The sequence below is a fragment of the Bos indicus genome, chromosome 25 (assembly GCF_029378745.1).
Source record: "Bos indicus isolate NIAB-ARS_2022 breed Sahiwal x Tharparkar chromosome 25, NIAB-ARS_B.indTharparkar_mat_pri_1.0, whole genome shotgun sequence".
NCBI lineage: Eukaryota > Metazoa > Chordata > Mammalia > Artiodactyla > Bovidae > Bos > Bos indicus.
The window spans coordinates 35,415,015-35,424,422 of record NC_091784.1 but is presented as its reverse complement, the minus strand read 5'-3'; the positions used below and the strand labels follow the sequence as shown (position 1 = coordinate 35,424,422).

Below are 9,408 nucleotides of genomic sequence, written 5' to 3'. Positions count from 1 at the left end.
TACAGGTTTGATCCCTGGATTGGGAAGATCCTCTGGGGGAGGGCACGGCAACCCACTCCTGATTTCTTGCCTGGAGAAGCCCATGGACAGAGGAGCCTGGCGGGCTACAGTCCATTGGGTCCCAAAGAGTTGGACACGACTGAAGCTACTTAGCACACAGGCATGCCCATTGTGAATGCCTGGAATTTGCTGAGAGGATTTTTCACAGACAAAACTTCTCTTGAGATGAAATGCTGTCTACTGCTGCATTTCTACCCAGTTTTAAGAGTTCTTTAATGCAGGTGTTTCTTAAACTTCATCTCAGGACCCCTTTACATCACTCTTACGCAAAGTGTAAGTTTCGAGGCTAGTTTATGTCAGAAACCCGAAGCTGAAAATACTCATTTGTTTAATAGAAACCTATTACATGTTATGATATGTAACAGTTTCATGAAAAGTAATTGCTTTCCAAAACAAAAAATAGAAGAGTAGCCTTATTTGACAGTTTCGCAGATCTCTTACAAGTCATCTGGACTCTTCATAGCTGGTCCTGCATTCGTCTCCCTTGATGGATTTCATATGTGAAGTATTGGCAGAAGGAGGGGATGACCCTTCATCACAGTGATGAGTAGTTTGGAAAGAACGGCCCCGAAGAGCTGAGGTTAAGAAAGCTCTCCTAATGCAGGAGTTGAATGATACCATGGGTTAGGCACCAGTGGTAGAGGCCCTCTTCCTCAGTGCATTCTAGAACTTAGAAAACTGATAGAAGGAATTCAGTAAAGGTGATGGGCAGGAGGGTAATTGTAAAGGAGTCAATGATCTACTTGGCTTCAGGCCTCCAGAGCAGGGCTTTCCATTCCTGCTTTCAATAGAGCTTTGCAGGTGGAGTGGGGGGGACATCAGTTGGGACTTGGTGGCAAGGAGCCTTTTAGTTAGCAAATAAGTTGCCTGATGGAGGGAGTGTAGTCTTCCTCTGCTCTATTTATATGTAATGACCTCACACTTTGGCCTCTGTGCTGGTCAGCGGAACGTATGTGTGTTGACTCATACTCGTTGACCTGAGTGGCCAAGAACGGCAGCTCCCAACTGGGCACAGTTCTCAAAGCAAACTTGGAGAATCGGCCTTCTGAACACTACCCGGGGTAACACTGTTCTTGATTTCTAACAGCTGACGGATCCTAGTGGTCTCCAGCCTAATCAGCAATAAAATGTGGTGTACCAACTTAGTAATTAGCTGCTGGTTTGAACCTTCCAGTTCTGGTATGGGTAGCTGTGGTTGGATCTGAATGGCCACAAACCCTACCTCTGATTAACCAGATACCTGTGGTCAGTGAAGAATTGTGGCGAGAGTGGTTGGGTCACACCGACTGAGTCCCTAGTACCAGCCCATAGGATTTTTGGTATTTAATCTGCATACTTAACCCATACCTAGCTTTATATTTGTAAAGGGCTGTAAAGGGGGATAAAAAAAGTGCAAAGAAACAGTATGTTGCCCATGAAACTTAAAATTTCCTATCTGGTCAGTTGTTTGGCAACATCAGGTAACACTTAAGTCTCTCCTGACTGTTTCCCAGCCACCCATTTCCCTTCCCACAGGTAGTGAACCACTGTCCCTAATCTGGCTCAGTTGGAATCAGTTTGAGGTGGGAGGATTTTTGCTGCTTTTGAGCTTTGAGTGACCTGTGGGTCATAACAAGGTTCTGCCTTGTGATTGTCTTTTTTTGGCTGTACTGTGTAACTTTGGGGATCTTAGTTCCCTGACCAAAGGTTGAGCCTGGGACTTTGACAGTAAAAGTGCAGAGTCCTAGCCGCTGGCCCACTGGAGAATTCCCTGCCTTGTGGTTTTTAAATGCGAATGTTTTGGAACTGGTAGTCCCGGTTACTGCCTCTTGTGTTCGATTTAACCCTGTTCAAAGGATAGCTAGGTGGTATCAGGGGACTTTGCCCCCAGCCTTTTATTTTGAAATATTTCAAACACAAAAATTGAAAAGAATGGTGCAGTGATAACTAAATATCTACTGCTTTGCGACATTTGCTTGATATTTGTCTTGTGGAACCTTGAAAGTAATGCCATTTCACTCCCTACGTTCATATTTCTCCTAAAAAGCATATTCTCTTAGGACGATCCCATTGTCATCACACCTAAGGAAATTACAGTAATTTCCTGATATCAGCCCATATTCCAGTCTCCCCAAAGCGTACCCAGGATGCCTCTGATAGCACTTTATAACCACCCTCCTCTGATCTAATGGATCAATTGGAATTCATTATTAGGTTTCTGTAAACCCTCTACTCCTTCCACTACTTGTGTAACACTGACTTTTCCAGAGACTAGGCCACTTGGTGGTCTTACAGAAAGTGCCAGATTCTGGGTTTGTCCATTTGTTTCCTCCTTTGTCATTTAATTTGTTCCCATCTCTGTTGGGGCACTTTTTTTTGGTCTTGCATAAAGGTTTTTCTTTGTCCCTCCATCTAGCCTTCTCATTGGTTCAGACGGAATTGAATTTGAATTGAATGATGGCAGGCCCAAGGCTCATCCTTCAGAATCAGGTGTTCTTAAGCAGCAGTCTGCACCAGGGTCTGTGTGACCCGAGTCCACAAGGACAAAGTTACCTGCCCGTTACACAGGGGAACTCTTGTTTTCTGACTAGTCCTTTAGGTTAAGGCGTTTTGCCTCCTCACACCCATCTCCTTCCCTTGGATGGAAAAAAAAAACAAGGTGGGTGTCCACTCAGCCCTTGTGTTGACTCAGCAACCATTTACTAGGTTTGGTGAGTCCTGGTGCTCTGCAGCTGTTCTGCCCCTATGCCTGGCCTAGGTAGTGAAATAGTGCAGCCCACCGTATTCCCAGAGTTGTCAGGAACCCGCAATCGTCTGACAGGCTGCCTTCACACTGGATCTACCTGGGAGAAGGAATCTAGACTTGTTTTAACGCAGTCTCCACGATGGACAAGTTACCCTACTGCTTACTGGCTCTTAGCCTCCTGAAGCCAGAATTGAGATGGGGAGTTTGGATGGTCCCTTCAGTTGTTTAAAGCCCGACTGACAGCTCATTTTGGATTCCCTTATGAAAGTATACTGCTGCTGGCGCTAAGTTGCTTCAGTCGTGTCCAACTCTGTGCGACCCCATAGATGGCAGCCCGCCAGGCTCCGCCATCCCTGGGATTCTCCAGGCAAGAACACTGGAGTGGGTTGCTAATTCCTTCTCCAATGCATGCAAGTGAAAAGGGAAAGTGAAATATGAAAGTATACTGCCTTCCAAAAGTCCTTGCCTCTGAAAATATGGAGGTGTTAACAGCTTATAGGTGGTTTTCCCTGCTCAGCTTAAAAAAAAATTCTTTGGGGGGAATGTTGTGGTCCCTCAGTGATGAATGCTAGGTTGGAGAGGGTAGTGGGTGGACCAAGTGAAAAATATTCTTTTGACCTAAATTAGGGATTACATTCATTGAATACACAAAATAGATTTAGTAAATGGCTGGGTAACATGTATAAAGGGGGAGCAGCTTGTCGCTGACTGCAAGCACTGTGGGTGAATTCCTTTCCATTGTAATTTCCCTAAGTGCTGTCCAGATCCTCAAAATCAGACACACACTTCATTACACTGCTGGGCAAAGGCAAAAGGAGCACCCTCCCCCCCCAGTATCCTAAAGGTTAAGGATCTACAATGTATTTAGCCCAGTGGTGACAGCGCCGTAACAACCAAGGGAAGAAAACAAACGGCCTTGGTCCATCCCTCAGGGCTTCAGCACTCAAGAATGCACTTGCGACTGGTCTGGCCGCTCCTGACCCATTACTTGGTTTGCGGGGCCCTGGAGTTAGGAGGGCTCAGCATCCATCCGGGGCCCGACCCCGCCTCACCTAGGGGCCTGCTTCTGTGGCTCCATCCTCTGCTGCCCCCCGCCGGGCACTGCCCGGCTCTGCAGCCAAACCCGGGTGCGGCCAGGTTCGGCTTCCTGCAAGCCTTCGCGCGCCCCCGGCTGGGCCCAGACCCCGAGACGGCAGCAGGGCCGTGGAGCTCGGCCCGTCTCGCCCCAGCTCCAACCCATCGGGGAGAACCATCCTCGGGCTTCCCTCGGGTCACCTATCTTCAAACACCTAGGCCCCGGGGGGCAGGATGTCGCCCCCTGCGTGTACCCGGGGCCTGTTATGCGCCGGCACCACAGGCGCGCGTCGACACCGGCGACTCCTCATGGGTGAGCCGCACGAGCCCGCGCGCCGGTCAGCCTTGTCTCCGGGGGCGCTGCCCCTGGAGGTCAAGGGGAACCCGACAACCTGGGATCGGCGACGGGGCCAGGCCAGGCCAGACCACCCCGGATGTGAGCAAGGGCGGAGACGGGGCCGCCTTCCAATCGGGGGCAGCAGCGAGAGCCAATCACAGCCAGCCTGCCCCGCTCGTCCAATGGTCGGCCTGTCGCTAGGGCTCTGCTCCGGAATCAGCCTGGCGGTTGCCCGAGCCCAACCGCTGCGCTCCGCCCGGGCTCTCCTCCCACCGCCGGGCCGTCCTAAGCCACACGCACCCCGCCTCCGTTCACTCTCCCCTCTCTCCTCCCCGGGTCTCCGCCCTCCTCGCGGGCCTTTGTCACCCGGAGTAACCTGGCCAGGCCTCTGTAGGGCATTACAACGCCTTATAGGGAGTTAGCGACCTCTGCGGGCCTTGTCCGTTGCCGCGATCGGTCGGCCGAAGGAGCTGGCTTGGAAGGGCGGGGTTTGGGCTCCCGCGGGGCCCGCGACCCAATGCCTGACCCTCAGAGTTCCCTTCTGGAACAACGACGCAGCCTGTCAAGTCCAGGGCGGGTTCGCCATGCTTTCTAACCTACGTGGATCTTGTTCTGGAACCAGCCCCTGGAGGTCTCCGTTATTTTCATATTGCAGAGAAAGCCGGGGGTCTCTCTGTACCACTTGCTTGCCTGACCCTCCCAGCAGTTGGCGGGACTCAAGGGGTTGGCCACCGAGTTCCATCACCTCACACGCAGGCCCCACGGTCCAGAGGACGCCGAGGCCAGACTCTGCTGCCTTGGACATCAAGGCCTTCCATGGCCAGGCCCCCGCCCAGGTCTCTAGCCTTCCCTGCCGCTTGCAAAATGCCCTCCCGCTCAACGCCCTTCTTTCCCCCACACTTCCGGGGTGGCCGCTCTGAGCGGTGGCCAGCCAGAGCTCTTCCCCCAAGAAGCGGATGTCAGAAATGTTAAGAAGCTCAGACAACCCCAATCTCCGCCCTTCTCATCTCCCAACCTAGAGCTGTGTAATCTGAGGCTAGGAGGGGAGATGGGTTGCCTGAGGCAGTGTCAAATCTGGAGTGAGGAATTTAAGACCAACTTCAGTGTGGCTACTGGCTATTTAGAAAGGTGAGATTTCTGTCCCCAGCAACATGTGTCGTTTTCCAGATGAAGGGATTTCAGTGGTAGAAAGCTTAGGAGTTTAGGATTTGAATTCTCCCATCCTGTTCTAGTTGTGAGGCATAACTTCTCAAGTTCCTTAGTCCTTCAGAAGTCAGTTTCCCTATCTGTGAAATGGAAGCCCAGTTCTAACTCCTGGACCACCTGAGAATTCCCTCACAGTCTGTTCTTTTCTTTCTTGGAACTTTATGTTCCTGGTTATAAATTAAATCTCATTATCAATTGCTCCATTGCTTCTCTCCATCCATCCTCACATCATTTAAACTCGTTAAGTGTCTTTAGTCTTGAATGGAAATCTTCTCTAAAGAAGATTACTTTCTAAAGCTCAAGTCCCATTTCCTTCCATTTTGTAATAGAACTGAAAGAACAGTTACTGCTTCCTCATATTGCCTTCGACTATTTTTTTTCCTTTTGGCTGAGATGCAAGCAAGCAAGCAGAATCTTAGTTCCCAGACCAGGGATAGAACCTGTGCCCCTTTCAGTGGAAGCACGGAGTCTTAAACCCCTGGACGACCAGGCAATTCCTCCCTCAACCTTTGACTTACAAAGATCACCAGTGATTTCACTTTGTAATAAGGGTGATCTCCATTCTTAATAAGATCAAAGTTATCTTCCCATAATTTTCATGAGTGTTTCTTACTCGAAAAATAAGTAACTAAAGACTTACCATGTATTGGCTTCCCTTGTGGTTCAGCTAGTAAAGAATCCGCCTGCAATTTGGGAAACCTGGGTTCGATTCCTGGGAAGATCCTCTGGAGAAGGGAACGGCTACCCACTCTAGTATTCTGGCCTGGAGAATTTCATGGACTGTTTTGTCCATGGAGTCTCAAAGAGTGGGACACGACTGAGCGACTTTCACTTCCCATGTATTAATTCATATAACCAACTTCATTTTGCAGAGGAAGAAATGGATTTAGTAACTTCCCATGGTCCCACAGCTCGTAAGTGCCGTGGTGGGGATTTGAACCCAGTGTGACCAGTGGCCACAAGCGCGGCTGTAATCCTCTGCTGCCTCTCAATGGCACAGGGTTGCTATGAGGGTTTAATAAGCTAAGGTGTGACTGGCAGCTAGCAGGTGCCCAGCACACTGCCTTGGGCCGGTGTGATTCGTAACACGACACCCATGTGGCAAAGGAGCAGAAGGTGGAGTAGGCTCCCAGACCCTGCAAAGGCTGACCTAGGAAGTGAGCTAGGTGCTCCAGGAGGGAGGCCTGAGCTGCTTCAGCGACTGAGGCCCAGAGCAGAGAACAGGACCAGAGGAATGGGGGGTGCAGGGCTAGGGCATGTCAGTGTTTTCCAAGACTTGGGTTTTCTGCCCCCATTTCTGCTCTGGGCCTGGGCAGAGATTCCCCAGGGCTGTCTGGGGTGGGTGGTGTCAGGTATCTGGGGATCTCTGGGAGAGCACCAGGGGGCAGTCACTTACCATCCTATCTGGGGTTGGGGCGGGGAGAGGAGGGAGGCTGGGGAGGCCGAACCCAGGGCATCCTGCAGGGGCCGTCAGGGCCTACCCTGGCCCTGCTCCACCCTGTTGACAGGTGGGGCTGAGACTTCCCTTCTGGAGTCAATACAGCCTGACACCCTAGAGGCCTGCTCTCTGCTTGGTGGGAGCCAGTTACTCTTCCAGAACCGTTCTGCCCCACCCAACCCAGAGCCTTGGGGCTCCAGCTAAGGGACTGGCCTTTGAGACCCCTTCCAGGGTTCAAGCCTTTCAGGCTGGTCACACCTAGAGAAGGGTTTTGTTTTTGTTCTTTTGTTTTTTGAGATCTTTAACAGGGCCACCAAGGGGATTGTGCAAGGATAGCTCTGCCTCCAGGGCCCAGAGAGGTGGGGGAGGAAGCTCCAAAAGCGGGAGAGCTTGGTGATGGATGTAGGGGTTCAGAGAAGTGCGAGAACTCCCAGAAAGGAGGGAGTTCCAGTGTGGAAGAAGGGGCTTGGTGCTGGGAGGGGGTTGTAGTGAGGGAGTGGAGGATCAGAGAGGGACACAGACCTGGCAAGGAGGATGGGGGCTCAGAGGGGGCTAGGGAAGGGGACTCAGGGACCACTCTGGTCATCCATTCACCCGCTGAAGTTCTCAATCCCCCTGCCCCGCTGTCTTCCCAGCCTCAACACAGCCGTCCCTAAAGGACTTTCCAAAGGACTTTCATGAACCCATCTGATGAAGGGGAATGAAAGTGGTTGTCTAGACCTGCCCCGGGGTCAGGGCCAAGACTGAAGGCCTTCCTTGTACCAGGTCCTGGTTGGCCTAGTTAGAAAGCCATCCTTATACCCTTGGGCCCCCCTGGGAATTTGGTCTTCCTACCATTGTTAGGGAATCCTCGGTAGCCGCCAACCTTGGCCATTCTCCCTTGATTCCCAGCTCGCACAGAGCTGGCAACACCGACAATCCAAACAGGAGGGGCCTCAGGAGCCACCCAGACCCCTCAGAATAGAAACTGAGCCCAGCCCAGGGCTGGACCCCAGGCCATGCCTCCAAAAGGGACAGAGCTGACTCAGACTCGGACCTGGCCTCAGCTCAATGCATTTTCCTGAATGCAAAGCTGCTCCTGCAACCTCTGTCGGTTCTTTAAACCGAGCAGGCTCTGCCCTATTCCTGGCAGGCTCTGCCCAGTTCAGCCCTGAGGTGGGGGTGAGGGTAGATTTTCTTCCACTGACGCGGCCTCTGGACCACCAGGGCTGCATCTTGACCCAACCATTGCCACTTAGGCTGTGCAGGGAGGTGTTCCAGGCTGGTTGGCGTGCAAGGCTGGAAGGAAGGGTAGCGGGGTGGGGCGGATATGAAACTGCAGGGACCTCTCCTAGGGAAGGTTAGTTTTCCCCTAGGTCCCCAGACATGACCTTTTCTCTCTGGGTTGGGAGTTGGGAGGCCTGTCTGAACACTTGACTTTCCCTTGCCCTCAGTCTGCCCTTCAGAAGAGATGGAGGTGCTGACAACTGGCCAGTGAGGCTCTTCCGCCCTCCATGCTCCTACCCAAGGCCATCCAGAGATTCTGTTATTAATCTGGAGTTGTTCCTTCTTAGCCAAACCTGGGGTTCCTGGGATTTTTCATGCTTCCAGCTCTCCAAGCAGAGCTGTCTCGTAAGTTGTTCGGTCGCTCAGTTGTGTTTGACTCTTTGTGACTCCATGGAACACAGCACACCAGGCTTCTCTGTCCTTCACCACCTCCTGGAGCTTGCTCAGACTCGTGTCCATTGAGTCAGTGATGCCATCCAACCATCTCATCCTCTGTGGTCCCCTTCTCCTGCCTTCAGTCTTTCCCAGCTTCAGAGTTTTTTTTTTCCAATGAGTCGACTCTTCCAGTGAGTCAGATTTTTTCATGCTTCCAGCTCTCCCAGCAGAGGTGTCTCATGAGAGGCCTATGAGAATATAGTTCATCTTCAGGAGGCAGAGTTCGATGCATACGATGAAGTCAGAGTCACCTGGGCAGGTGGAGGAGGGAGGGGAGAGTCAAAACTGCCCAGAGACTAAGAGGAACTTGCCATGGATGGCGTCATTCCCGCCTCCGGGCTCTTGCTCTTCAGGGCTGGAACCCAGGGACGTGGTAGATGGACAGGTGGTACACACTTTGGGGTGGGGAGCACACATTCCTAGGGGCTGCTTCTCTAGGAGAGCAGACGTGAAGGCAGGGCTTAGCCCCCATGACATCAGGGTCTGAGCAGCAGGGCCCAGTGCCAGTCCGACTAAGGCCCGCCCAGGCTCGCCCAGCTGCCCACAGCCATGCTGATCCTCTATCCCTGGTTTGATCCTAAGAGGTAACTCAGTCACTGCTGAGCAAGTCCGGACCCGGGGCCAAGCCCTGGCTGCAGGGTTGTCCCAGGTTCCTCTGTGTGCATGTAGGGGTTGGGTGCAATGTAGAGGGACAGAGGGTCCAGGGTAAGGCCAGCAGATAATGATTTCGGGCACTCGCAGCAGTAAACAGCAGCTTGAAGTAAGGACTTAGTCTCCCAGACCTGGACTCCTAACCCCTGGACCGCAGGAGCCAGCAGTTAGGGCTAGAGTCCCTAGTCCCTGCCTGACTAGTCAAGAATGAATTCA

The 9,408-nt window shown here is 52.1% G+C and overlaps 1 protein-coding gene across 1 annotated transcript in view; it reads right to left on the bottom strand.

Moving 5' to 3' along the window:
• The window catches only part of ZP3 (zona pellucida glycoprotein 3), a 93,555-nt gene extending 87,153 nt beyond the window's left edge, over positions 1-6,402 (bottom strand). The window contains exon 1 of the mRNA XM_070780080.1: positions 6,043-6,402. The gene's annotated coding sequence lies outside the window, so the exon portion shown is untranslated. The remainder of the gene's footprint in view (positions 1-6,042) is intronic.
• Between the last annotated feature and the right edge of the window lie 3,006 nt (positions 6,403-9,408).